The sequence below is a fragment of the Schistocerca serialis genome, chromosome 4, assembly GCF_023864345.2.
Source record: "Schistocerca serialis cubense isolate TAMUIC-IGC-003099 chromosome 4, iqSchSeri2.2, whole genome shotgun sequence".
NCBI classification, from domain to species: domain Eukaryota; kingdom Metazoa; phylum Arthropoda; class Insecta; order Orthoptera; family Acrididae; genus Schistocerca; species Schistocerca serialis.
In genome coordinates, this window is record NC_064641.1 from 681,864,282 (window position 1) to 681,877,563 (window position 13,282).

The 13,282-nt window shown below is 39.7% G+C and overlaps 1 protein-coding gene across 1 annotated transcript in view; it reads left to right on the forward strand.

Annotated features, from left to right (window-relative positions):
• LOC126474690 (26S proteasome non-ATPase regulatory subunit 2-like) overlaps positions 1-13,282 on the forward strand; it is a 209,118-nt gene that overhangs the window by 43,131 nt on the left and 152,705 nt on the right. The window lies entirely within an intron of this gene.

The following is a 13,282-nucleotide window of genomic DNA, read 5'->3' on the forward strand; positions in this document are numbered from 1 at the left end:
GTTTGATATTATATGTGCTGTTTCAAGTGCAAATGACCATTCTACCAGTTAATTGCTTATTTGTGTGTTCCAAAGGTCATAATTGTGACCTCTTGCTATGATGTGGAACAAGTTAGTTGTACAATTATGGTATATCTTCTCAGCAGAAAATACTACAACATGCTGACCATTTATATGATTTCTTATAGTTTATTTATGTATTCTATATTTACATCTGTTAAGTGTCTCTCACTTCCTCTCTGGAACACACACACACACACACACACACACACACACACACACACACACACAATACTACCACTACTAAATTAATAATTCTGGGGTAGAAGAAAGTTTCAAGCAGATGTGATTTTAGTGGTTTGTGTTTGAAGTTAATTTTATTATCTTTTAAGTGCTTTACATCCATGGGTAGGTGGTCAAAGATTTTTATGACTGAATTCCTCACTCATTTCTGTGCTATACTAAGACTGAGTGATCAATGGTGTAAATCAGTCCTCCTTCTAAATTACACACCGCCAGGAAAAAAAATAGTACAATCTTGTAGTGGTTTCCAATTCACTCAACATGTATTGTTGCAACAGTGCATGTGGAGTTCATGAAATGATTACAGTTATGAATCAGTAGCACAGGCAGTTATGAGGTACCACATATCAACCCATGCTGAAACACCCATATTAGTATGTGGTGTAGCCTCCATGGGCAGCAATGCATACCCTGACTCTGGCATCCAGCCAATTGTAGAGATGGTGAGTACTGTCCTGAGGTGCGTTATTCCATGCCTGCTTTGACCTATTCACATAGTTCTGTAAGAGTTGTTGGTTGATGAGTTACTCAAGTCACTTCTCATTCCATTATATTCCACATGTGCTCGATTGGAGACAAGTCTGGAGAATGTTGTGGCCAGGGAAGCAGCTGCAGATCTTGTAGAGCACGTTGAGATTCACGTGCAAGAGTATTGCTCTCTTCGAACAACACATCACCTTCCTTTCGTAAGAATGGGAAAACAATAGGTCTAACAACATTCCGTGTGCTGAGTGCATGTTAGCATCCACTCGGGAAACACAAAAGGTGAATAAGAGTTGTAGCTTATCACACCACAGACCATAAGGCCTGGGGTCAGGGCAATGTGTCTTGGGCAAATGCACTCTCAGAGACAGCAGTTATGAAGTCTATGTCATATTCACAAACTACCATCACTTGGATGCAGGCAGAATCTACTTTCATTGGTGAAGCCCATGGCATGCGATTCCATCTTCCAAATGATCCCTTGATGACACCAGTCGAGCCATGTATGTTGATGCTGTGGCATGAGTGGAAAACAGGCGGGAGTTATGCATGCCCATAGTCCAACTGCTAATAACTGGTTCACAACAGTTTGTGTTGATGTGTCTGGGCACATACGACCTCTTATCTGTGCTGTGGTTGCTGTACAATCTGCCACTGCTGCCTCTACTGTACAACAATCTTGGAGAGCATCTGTGCTGCTTGGCCATCAGAACCTCATCTAGGGATGTGATAATGTTTACATGACCACTGATACACCATTGTTGCATGACTGAACAGCACATCCAACTTGTGAGGCAATTCTCCAAAAGAACCATTCCACCACTCAGAAGGCCACAATTTGACCCCTTTCAAACTCACTCATTTGGCTGTAGGAAACACAAGTGCATTTGCGTGGCATGTTTGCCTGCCTGATTCACATGTTCGCACCACATTGACTCTTCTGTCTGTGAGCATTCCCTATTGAAGGGTATGCATAGATGGCAGTACGGTGACTGTGCCAGTATGCTACCTGTTGGCAGATGATGTTGAAACTATTATCAGCACATCTAGAACCCTCAGGTATCATATGCCACCATCAGATTAAAATTGATGCCGTCTTTCCAGGTATACTATTTGTTTTTCTGGCAGTGTACTTATGAACATTATCGTTGTCTCTAAACTTTGATAACAAACTTCATAAGGGAGCATATGTGCTGTTAGATTATTTCAGTATGCCCACCTGTTAAAAGGGCTGTCTACAAGATATTCTAGAGTGTACATCACATACTATCTCAATAAAATGTTCTTGGTTTTCAAGCTGTGTCAGTTTGAATTGACACAGCTTGAATACTGAGAAGCTTTTATTCGGACATGCTGAGGACACATATTATTCTTATTAGGTCCTTCTATCCAACAAACACTTTTTTGCTCAATGATGAGTTACCCTAGAATATGACGTCATAAGACAATTGCAAATGAAAATCTGAAATGTAAGTCAGCTTTTTGAAATTTTCATCTTCAAAATCTGATATTTTCCATAACAGATGTTGCAGAGCCTGTATGTTTAAGAATATCTGTAACATGTGACTTGCAGTTTAAGCTCTTATTGGTATAAACACTTAAGTATTTAGAATATTCTGTTTCATCTATTGATTTTCCCTCATGGCAGAAACAGTTCACCTGCTGACCAATTAGGTACTCATTGTTCTACCCTGCCTAAATGTGCATATTGCTCCAGATACTTATGTCATATCTGGTCTTTATTGATTAAAAACATAATCAGGAGATAAAGGTCGTGCAATGTGTATTATGTTCTTATGTGGAGAACAGGGTTAGGGCCATACGGCCTCGAGCTTTCATAAAGTCATTCTCCACAGCAAGGAAACTGCTTATTCTGATGGTTCTTGTATTGCTTGTATGTTGTCACAAGCACCAGCTATTGTAAATACATTTGTAAAACCAAATCAGAAAAATACACAAGTTTTTGTATGTAAATTGACCATATTCAAAGATTCAAAATTTATTCCAGTTAAGATGTGTTTCCCCGAAGCCGACAAAGAAAACAGAAGCAGTGATAAAATCTTCTTGGGTGATCAGCCAAGTGGTGATGTCATCTTGTCACAACATTTCAATGAGTTTTGTACCCTTCACCTTCAGTCAAAGGGAATATGAAATTCATTGAAACGTTGTGACAAGGTGACACCACCACTTGGCTGATCACTCGAGAAGATTTTATCACAGGAATATACCAAGAAAACATCCAGTCACATAAAAGAAGAGTAATTACCTCCAATGTGAAAATGGTAAACGTCTAATGAAAATCAGTAACAATGCTGAAGGAACAGTACTAAAACAATCACAACCTATTCCTGTTGTAGTGTACAACAAACTATAACAGTACAGATCTAATGATGATAAAGAATTTGAAACATTCCTCAGGGGACCAGAAAGCCCTTCCCATGAACCTCTATAGGCACATATCCCCAGATGGAAGATAGTGGAAGGGATAAAATCAATAGTAGCAGGGATAAAATAGAATCACATCAATATGGTGACTCCACATGCTATAGTGTAATGTAAATGAGTTGAGAATGCATGTGGAGCAGTTCTGAATTTAACTGCAAATGAGGCCACTATTCTGGAGCTGCACTCTTCATTCCATGTCTTAACATGTGTTCCTGACATTATGAACAATACACAGCAGGAAATGGTTGAAAGTTTGAATTGCTGTGACAATTCCGCAACCTGGTTACACAAGAGAAACTGAGAAGTATCTAAAAATAGACCACTGTGATGGATGGTCAGATGGACACAGAGGCTAAATTGATGCTGTGTAGCCAATTGGCTGTATTTTAACATCAAAAAAGCTTTTAAGAATGTGTGGAATGCATTACAAACATGATTCGCAACACTGCTGATTTACCCATTCATAACCGTCATATCATTTATGAAGCCCAACCATTTTCTGGTGCAGTAAGTAATTCCACTCTGCAGTCAGTCATAAGCATATAGTAATGTAACTTTTGAACAGAGAACCTTACAACTATTAGTATAACAAAGACATTGTTTTGTCAAAATAATAGTACAGAAATTATGGTGCGAATTTATGAATGCAAGAAAAAATTCAAACAAATTCTCAGTAGTCAGCAGGACAAACCTTGAGTAAAAGTTTTGAGTGACATGGGAGGTGCTCAGTTACTGAACTAATGGAAAGTGATGATCTCCATGCCAACTTTAAAGAAAGAGCCCAGGTTATGGTATAACATCTGATTACAGTGAGTGTCTCCACCATTGAGATCAGTGTAAATGCCAGTTGGGGCTTTTGTTCAAACATGGAAGAACTTCAGAGATTTTCCTTCACAATGTGGTGAGTGGAGTCAACATTGTCTGCAGCAGATGTCACAACACCAAGTCATGCTATTTCCTTTACACCATAGTGTTCACTTCACAGGGCCAGTTAATAAAATACTCCTCACATTGGACAAGTAAAGGACACTTTTCCTACTCATGGAGGGATGAGATTTGAACCCCTGTTTTCAAAGCCATTATTACTGTACATACTCAAGTATCTACCACCATTCAGCATTAAAAATAATGTAGAAAAGTCCTTGGAGCAGATAACTAAGTATCATCTTGTCTGTCTCTCATATTTAAATTGCTCCTAAGTTGTGTACCTTGAAGTTTTCTGAAAATAATTAATATTCCATGAAGTTTTGGGATTACAGCCAGAGATTCTGACTTCTTGTCACAATATTTCAGCTGACAGTATATTTGTGATGGAAAAAGGTGACTGTTCTTAGACATCTTAATTGGTGGAAATTATATGGGTCTAAATATTTACACAGAAAAACAAGTATGCTAATGTACCAGATGATTATAATTAAACTGAGGGTGTTCCGAGTGCTCAAGTGCAGGCTGTATACATTATTGCAGAACACTGAAACATTGTAGTTACGTTCGTTAATTTGTGGACTCACAAGGTATGCTGAAAAAATAATAGTTCCACTTTCTGCCACCAGATGAAAATGGGCACAGGAAGCAGTCAAAATGTGGCGTGGATGCAGGTAAAGGGGAGGAATGATCAAACACATCATAGAGTAGTTCTGGCATCTTTATTAAGATATGATCACAGGTTTCAACATGTGTACAGTATGGTCTCCCAGCCCAACAACATGCTTTATCTGTAACACAGCATGGTCAACAGTTACATAAGTAGGTCATTATAGTATGCAGACATTACTGTACATTAACAGGCCTGCAAGGTGCCTCCTCTCAAAGAAAAACAGACTGAGAATGAAGTATACTTTGAAATGATACCATGCAGTCACATAAGCTGAGTACGGTGGATATTCCTGCACAGCATGTAGTGGAGTAGGGGCCCATGTGCAACAGTTCTATGCATTCAGGCATTATGCAGAGCAAGATGTGCCTCATCTGTCCAAAGAATATTCCCCAGCTGCATTGCACCCATTTTCATGCATGCCAAAAAACGAAGGGCAAAGTCACAGAGTCATAGCCTGCCTTGGGGCTTTATTTGGTGCACATTCTGGATCTTGTTTGGTTACCAGTGTTACACATCATGCAAACCTTTTGAACTGTTGACCAGGGGAGAGACAATTCTTGTGACACTGCACAAGCACTGGCTGCAGAATTTGAGGCATGTGCTTCACGGTCAGCTAGATCTACAGCAACTTCATCGGCAACTGTCACAGGAATGGGCCATCTCCCTCTCTCTGCTGCACCAGCTAATTCCTGTTTCTTCAAATTTCTTGATTATATTCTTTGGCTCATTTATTGACATGAAGCCTCCTTGCAGTTGTTTCTGACAGTGATATTCCCACAATGCAATGCTGGTAGTGCTGCCATTCTCATAAAGCAACTGTAACAGCAGTGCCAAGATCTTTCTTCTCAACTGTCATAGCATTTTGTATGGAAAACATGACATTTACACAAATAGTCACTTCACAGAAGAAATCAAAATGCATCACCAATCAACAAACAGTATGCCGACAACCATACAGGAAACATTTCACATTCTGGTTGCACACAGTGCTATATTTTCACCTGGTGGCAGAAAGTGGAACCTATGATGTTTTTCAGCATACAAGGTATGTTCAAAAACTTCTGGAACTTTGTCCACAACATTTTTCTATGCTTATCTTTTGCTTATTGTTTATAGTCCCTTTCAAACTACTCTTCTCCACAATTAATGCACCACTCCCACCGCTATTTCCACTTCCAGAAGCAGGCATGGCATGCCTCTTGCTGGATCGTGCGAAATGCTGTCTGTGAATTTTCATCAATCTTGTCTATCATTGCCCATCTTCATCCTTTCAGCAGGTTTTTCAACTTTGGAAATAATCAAAAGTCTGCAGGGGCCAGGTCTGGAGAGCATGGAGGGTGAGGCAGCACAGTGATTTCATTTTTTGTGCAATAGTCATGCACCAACAGGGATGAATGTGCAGGTGCATTATTGTGATGCAAGAGCCTTGAATTGTATTGCCACATTTCAGGCCATTCTCACATTTTCTTGCAGGCACCGCAATATGTTCCAATAATACCATCGATTAACAGTTTGCCCCTGTGCCATGTATTCATGGCAAACTAATCCTTCAGAGTGAAAGAAAACTGTCAGCATGGCTTTGATACTTGACTTGAGCTAACGATCTTTTATGGTCTTGGAGAACCTTCCCCAACCCAATGCAAAGATTGAACTTTAGCCTTAACATCATAAAGGAAACCTTTTGAACTGTTGACCAAGGGAGAGACAATTCTCGTGATACTGCACAAGTACTGGCTGCACAATTTGAGGCATGTGCTGTATGGTCAGCTAGAGCTACAGCCACTTCATCTACAACTGTCACAGGAATGGGCCGAAGGAAATTGCTTACAATATGTTAGTTTGTCCACTCTTAGAGTATTGTTTGTCTGTATGGGACCCTTACCAGTTGGGTCTGACTCAAGAGATCGAGAAAGTCCAAAGGAGAGCAGCAAGATTTGTGACTGGTACATTTAGCCATCATGAGAGTGTTACAAATCTCATAGAAAGTTTGAAGTGGGACACACTTGCATATAGACGACATGCTAATTGGTAGGGGCTGCTCACTAAATTCTGAAGTCCGATCTTCGCCAAGGATGTAGAGCATAAATTATTACCACCAACTTTCAAATTGTGCAGTGATCACCATTCAAAGATAAGGGAAATTAGAGCTCATACTGAGGCGTTCAGACAGTCGTTTTCCCTTCACGTGATCTGTGAGTGAAACAGTGGGGAGGAAATATGACTTTGGCGTGAATTGTGACCTCGGCCACACACTGCTTGGTGGCTAGTGGAGTATATATGTAGATAACCATATACATACATCTCATCACTAACTATGGTTCTCTTAAGGAACATCTTGTTCTCATTTGTGTGATCCAAAAGCTCTTCACAGATTGCAAGGTGAAGGTCCTTCCGGTCTTGACTAAAGGGCCATGGTACAAACTTGGTGGCAACATGATGCATTCCAAGATGCTGTGTCATGATTTCATGACATAATTCAACTGAAATATTACATTCTTCTGCAATCTCTCAGACAGTCTCTCTTCGATTGGCATGCACAATTTTGTTGATGTTCCTGACATAAGCATCATCAGTAGGTGTCAAAGGGTGTCCTGAATGAGGGTCATCTTTAACTTCTGTCTGCCCATTTTTAAACTATGGAAACCATTTGTAACGCTTTGTATGGCTTGAGCACTCGTCTCTGTAGGCTTCCTACATCATTTGGTGTGTCTCTGTAAAGGTTTTCTTGAGTTTCAAACAAAATTTAATGTAGACACATTGCTCCTCTAATTCTGCTATCTCGAGATCTGCAAACTGTCAACACAACATTTTGCTCAATATAGCACTGAACAACAACTAACAGACATACAATAATGAAACTTCCAGCAATTACACATTATACACAGACATGTGCAGGGATGCCAGCCACATTTTGCTTTAACACTCCATTGGTGCGAAATTTCTAATGTTCTTGAATTTTTTGAACAAACCTCATACTCTGCAAGCACACTGATTAATGAACATAGCTATGATGTTTTAGCATCTACCAATGCACACAGCCCACACTGCAGCACTTGGAATACAGTCAGTTTAATTATGACCACCCAGTACCTTCCACAGATCCCAAATGAAATGGTCCTCATGGATGTGGACTAAGTCAAAAAAATCTTAAACATTTTTTTCATTTAAACAATAAAAAATAACCTGCAACAAAACACGAAAATGTTCCGTACACTCAGGTGCATATGATAGTTCTTAGGTTACATGTGGCCACGTCATCAAATACACACACATACAAAACTTATTTACAGTGACTGCACCATTCCACTGAATTTGTACAGAAGTCAGATTCTTGTAATACTCACATTATTTGGTATTATTAGTAATACATACACATCAGTTGGTTCTACTTAGAAATTTGTCAGTGAAGTAGAAGGAATTGGCCACCAATAAATCCCTTAGGCTCCTCTTAAACTGAAATTTATTAGTAGTCAAATTATTTATGGCTGCTGGCAACTATTGAAAATGTATGTTCCTGAATAATTTGTTAGTGGCTTTAAATCTTTGTGAAGATTATTCTTATTTGTAGTACTGATTCAATGAACTGAGTTGTTTGTTTGAAAAATGTCTTGGAAAACAATGGTTAGTGTCCCTAGTCCCCCAAACAGGTCTCTGCAAGATGTTCTTGTATTTATACCTCTGGTGTGCACACTGTAAGACCTTCGGTACACACACCATCAGATTATTTGACTTGTTGCTCTAACAAAGTAGGCGAGTGTCAGCAATATGTCTCATGGTCTTATTGTGGCGTGTTTATCTTCTGCCGTTAGGTCAGACAATAGAAATGCCACTTGCACACTTAGAGTAGCAGATTGATGGTGACCAACTTTAAACAGAACTTGATTAATTTTCACACACATTTAGTAAAATAATAAAAATCATAGATATTATGTAACTTGATTCTGGATGCTGTTTACAATTGACAATCTGAAGTTCCTTTTTGTCTTGGAACGTTAATCTTATTGTCACATATCTCTGATACTTGACAAACTGTCTAGTCATTTATCTTCATGGCTATGTACAGGAAAATGGTAATCTTATTAGGCTCAGCCTGAAACTTGACTATAGACCGGTGCAGACTAATGCAGACTGACTAATCGGAGGTCTGTACACTCTTTATAATACCTCGCACGTTCAGGTATCACTGCGCGAGTCTGATCCGTGAGGAGAAAAGGTTCTACATTAGCAGCAATCTCATTGGCTGTGTTACATATTAATGCGCGGATTGGCGGAAGCAGAATTTGGTCCATCTCTAAGACAGCGCCATCTCGTAGTGCAGAGACGGACGAGCGCTGCGCCTGCGCTGTTGTGCGTAGCGGGGCGAGCTCTAGTGGGAAAGTTGTGTACGCGCTGACTACACAGAACTATGTACACAACAATACCATAAATGATCCTTATTACAAATTTCTGATGCAGAAAACTTGAGCTTGGCTTGATGAGTTACCCCCAGAGCTTGGCTTGATGAGTTACCCCCAGAAATAATCCCTTGTGACATGAAATGGAAGTAAGCTTAGTGTGCTAGCTTTTTTATTTTTATATCACCGCAACATTCACATTGCAAATAGAGATATGTTTAGGTACTTCGGCATTTCTGTTGTATGCTTCTCCCAGATGAATTTATTATCAAGTTGTAATCCCAAGAATTTAACAATGGCAACATCTTCAATCTGTTTGTCATGGTGACGAGTGCAACGGGTGCCAACAGCTACCCACATAACATACATCATAATGGTGGTACTCCATTCTGTGTGAAGCAGAAATTCAAACAGGCCAGCTTACTAGCAGATCAACAGAGAGCGACATCAGTGGCCGGGCCAGTAACAGCTCCGAGGTGCACACACAGCCCTGATCGGCATGCACAGGCTGAGCTATTTCCTGCTTCTACCGAAACAAAGTTTGAGCCAATGAAATAGAAACATCACTCTGAGAGATGGCTATTTAGGCCTGTGTCACAATGGCAGTCAGCAGTTCCAGTGCAGCAAGCTGCATCAGGAAGACTTCTCCTGGGTGATGCACTATCATGATGAACTCCTCTACTCTTCACTCTCACCCTGAAGTGAGATTCTGCCAAACAGGATGGCTCTGGCTGGAGAGGACTTGGTATTCTAGTTTGCTACATTTTCCATAGTTGGAAAATGTCAGACTTAATGTCAGCATTACAAACTGCACTGATACAGACTTTAAAGGGTTAAAACTGTGACTGTTACTTTTTGGAACTCAGTCAAGTGAAGAAAGTCTTTTTTTTATTTTCCTTTTCCTCAGAATTTATTTTGTTGTGTTGCAAGATAAAACTGTTTGATGGTATACCTGGTGAATGTTTCATGTAATATAACTGAAGGAAGGGGCATATCACTGTTTGCCATCGTACTTTTAGGCATATGCTGGCGGAAAACCTCTTACAAGTTCTAAACTGCATGTAATTGTTTTTTCAAAGTTAAGTGACAAAGAATTTATTAATGTAAATGAAAATTTCGTTAATTTCTCCTTCTGAGATTACAATTGATTTGCTGTATATTGCAATGTTTGTTTCATCTGCAAGCAAAACAAACTTGGCATCTGGTTACAGTACAAATGAAAGGTGATTGATAACACAAGAAAAAGTAAAGGCTCTAATGTAGCATCCTGTGGGACACCATATGTAATTAGTTCCGACTTGACTGATGACTGATAGCTTAATACAGGTCTCTTTCCTAATGAAACCCTTTGTTTCCTGTCAGGATTGTGGAGTTTGAACCATTTGACAGCATTACTTGTTACCATATACTATTGTTATTTACTTAAGAGGATATTGTGATGTACACAGTCAAATTTCTTTGCACAAAGTTAATGGTAGTGTGTAATTTACTGTCTAATCAATTAAGTATGTTCTTGCCTTACATGTAGAGAGTGTTCTCAATATCAGAATCCTTTAGAAATACCAACTGTGACTTTGACAATATATCATTTGTTATTGGTTAAGAAGCTGATTGTATATTACCTTTTCTATATTTTTTGAGAATGCTGGCAAAAGTGAAATTTGACAAAAATTTGATCGTATTCATCAGCTCCTTTCTTAAACAAAGGCTTAACTTCAGCATATTTCAACCATTCAGGTAATGTTCCATGGCTAAATGACTGTTTGCTTAATATGTTACTATACTCCAAAGCACATTCTTTAGTTAACTTTGTTGATATTTTATAACAATCACCAGAATGTTTTTATTTCAAAGATTTTATGGTGGCTATTACTTATACTGGTACAGTGAGGATCATATTCAGATTACTGAAGTTACTGGTATTGACTGGTCAGAGATATCCCATGGCAGCATCTACTGAACTTCACAACTCCGTTTTTCCAGTAACAATTGTGAAATGGTTGTTAAGAAGTTTTGCAACATTGCGCACATATATTACCAGCATACAATTACTCTTTATGTCTGGCCCTACCAGTTTCCTCCTTCTCTATATCCCATATTGCCTTTTATATTGTCTTATGTGATTATTGTGTTGTATGCATCGTATGTTAACTGGGGACCTAGAAACGACGGAGAGGCTCCGCCCCCGCTGCACCCGCAGTGGTCCACAACCCCACGACAACTGCTGCAGACCGCTTCACCCCTCCACCACCCCACATTGAACCCAGGGTTATTGTGCCCCCCCCCTCCCCCTCAGGGAACGTCTCACACCAGACAAGTGTAACCCCTATGTTTGCGTGGTAGAGTAACGGTGGTGTACGCGTACGTGGAGAACTTGTTTGCGCAGCAGTCGCCGACATAGTGTAGTTGAGGAGGAATAAGGGGAACCAGCTCGCATTCACCATGGCAGATGGAAAACACCTAAAAACCATCCACAGACGGGCCGGCTCACCGGACCTCGACACAAATCCGCCGGGCGGATTCGTGCGGGGGACCAGGCGCTCCTCCCACCCGGAAAGCCATGCATTAGACCGCACGGCCAACCATGCGGGCTTATGTGATTATACTTTTCATGTTATGCCTCAGCTTTGTTATTAATATTACTTGTAATTTTTTGCAGTATGTCTTGTAATGAGCTACAGCATCAGCATCAGAGCTGTTTCTGACTGAAAAATCCAGTTTTCTTTGTGTTTTGCAAGACACATTTCCCCCTTAAATAATCTGTGGCTGCTTTGATGACGTTGGTCCAATCTGGGTTACTTTTGTGAAGGGGGAACAGTAATTGACTAAGGTAATGGCTTTATTAATAAAAGTATTGAATTTTTAATTCATGCTGTAAGCATTATCTACATCACTCCAGTTCTCATCTCTCAGGACTGTCCTAAAACAATCAGTTTTTGGCTTGCTGACTGCCCTCTTGAATTCAGATTTAGTAGACTATTAGTCCTGTTCAGTGTTAACATTTAACAGAATGAACTGCTTTCATGATCTCAGATATTGGTTTTGTAATATAAGTCTAGCTGCCATCACCCTGCACAAACCATGGGAGTCCTTAGAGTGCTAGTGGGCCGGGCACTTGTGTCTGATAGCAACAGCCTTGAAAAGGAAATGGACCACCTACCATCTGTGTTCAAGGGAGATATTCGTCACACTAAAATTTTACAGTTTTGGAAAGGAATAAACATGACCACTCACATGATACAGAGAATAAGTAGGTTATTCTGCCCAAATGTGGACAACATTTGATTTAAATAGGCATAATCAAAACTTTTCAGCAACCTAAAATGACCATTGATCTTCTCAGCTTAGTAAATGATAGTCTGTGTTTGCAGAAATTTGGAGTCTACAAAACACTATGTCAATATGACAAAGCCTACATTGGACAGACCACATGCACAATACATGAAACTTGATTGAAAAATGATTACCACACAAGTCTTTTGCAACCCAGTAAATGAGCCATAGCTGAGCATTGTGTCCGCACACAACATTCCAGTTATTATTCTGCCAAAAAAATATTGCCCAAATGATATCCTTGTTATATGTGATAATTGAGGATCAGTTTGACCATTGAATTTTAACACCACCAGCCTGCAGTTTAACAGAGGGCATGCTTGCGATAACATCACATGAATTAATATTCAACAGTTGATTCTAAATTTGAGAGAGGGCAGTCATTGATAAAGACTTGTGTGCATGTGCCAGCATAACAATATTTGATATGATATTAATGATGTGCACCAGCAATTTCCAGTTCTAAAACTCAACTGGAAATGGCTGCCCAGTTGTCAGCTGAAATATGGTGGGAGAAAGTCAATATTATCTGGCTGCAAATTCAGACCTCATGGAATAGCTCCTAGACCCTTATTCACTTCCTCTGTGGGTTCTGGTGATATCATTCCATCGTTGGAAAAAAGAAGAAAAAGTTCATTTGGCTTAGACCCTGGAGCAAACATTTTGATTTGATGCCAATCTGGTAACTTGCATGTGAAATTGCAGGTGAATAGGACAGAGTCACCTC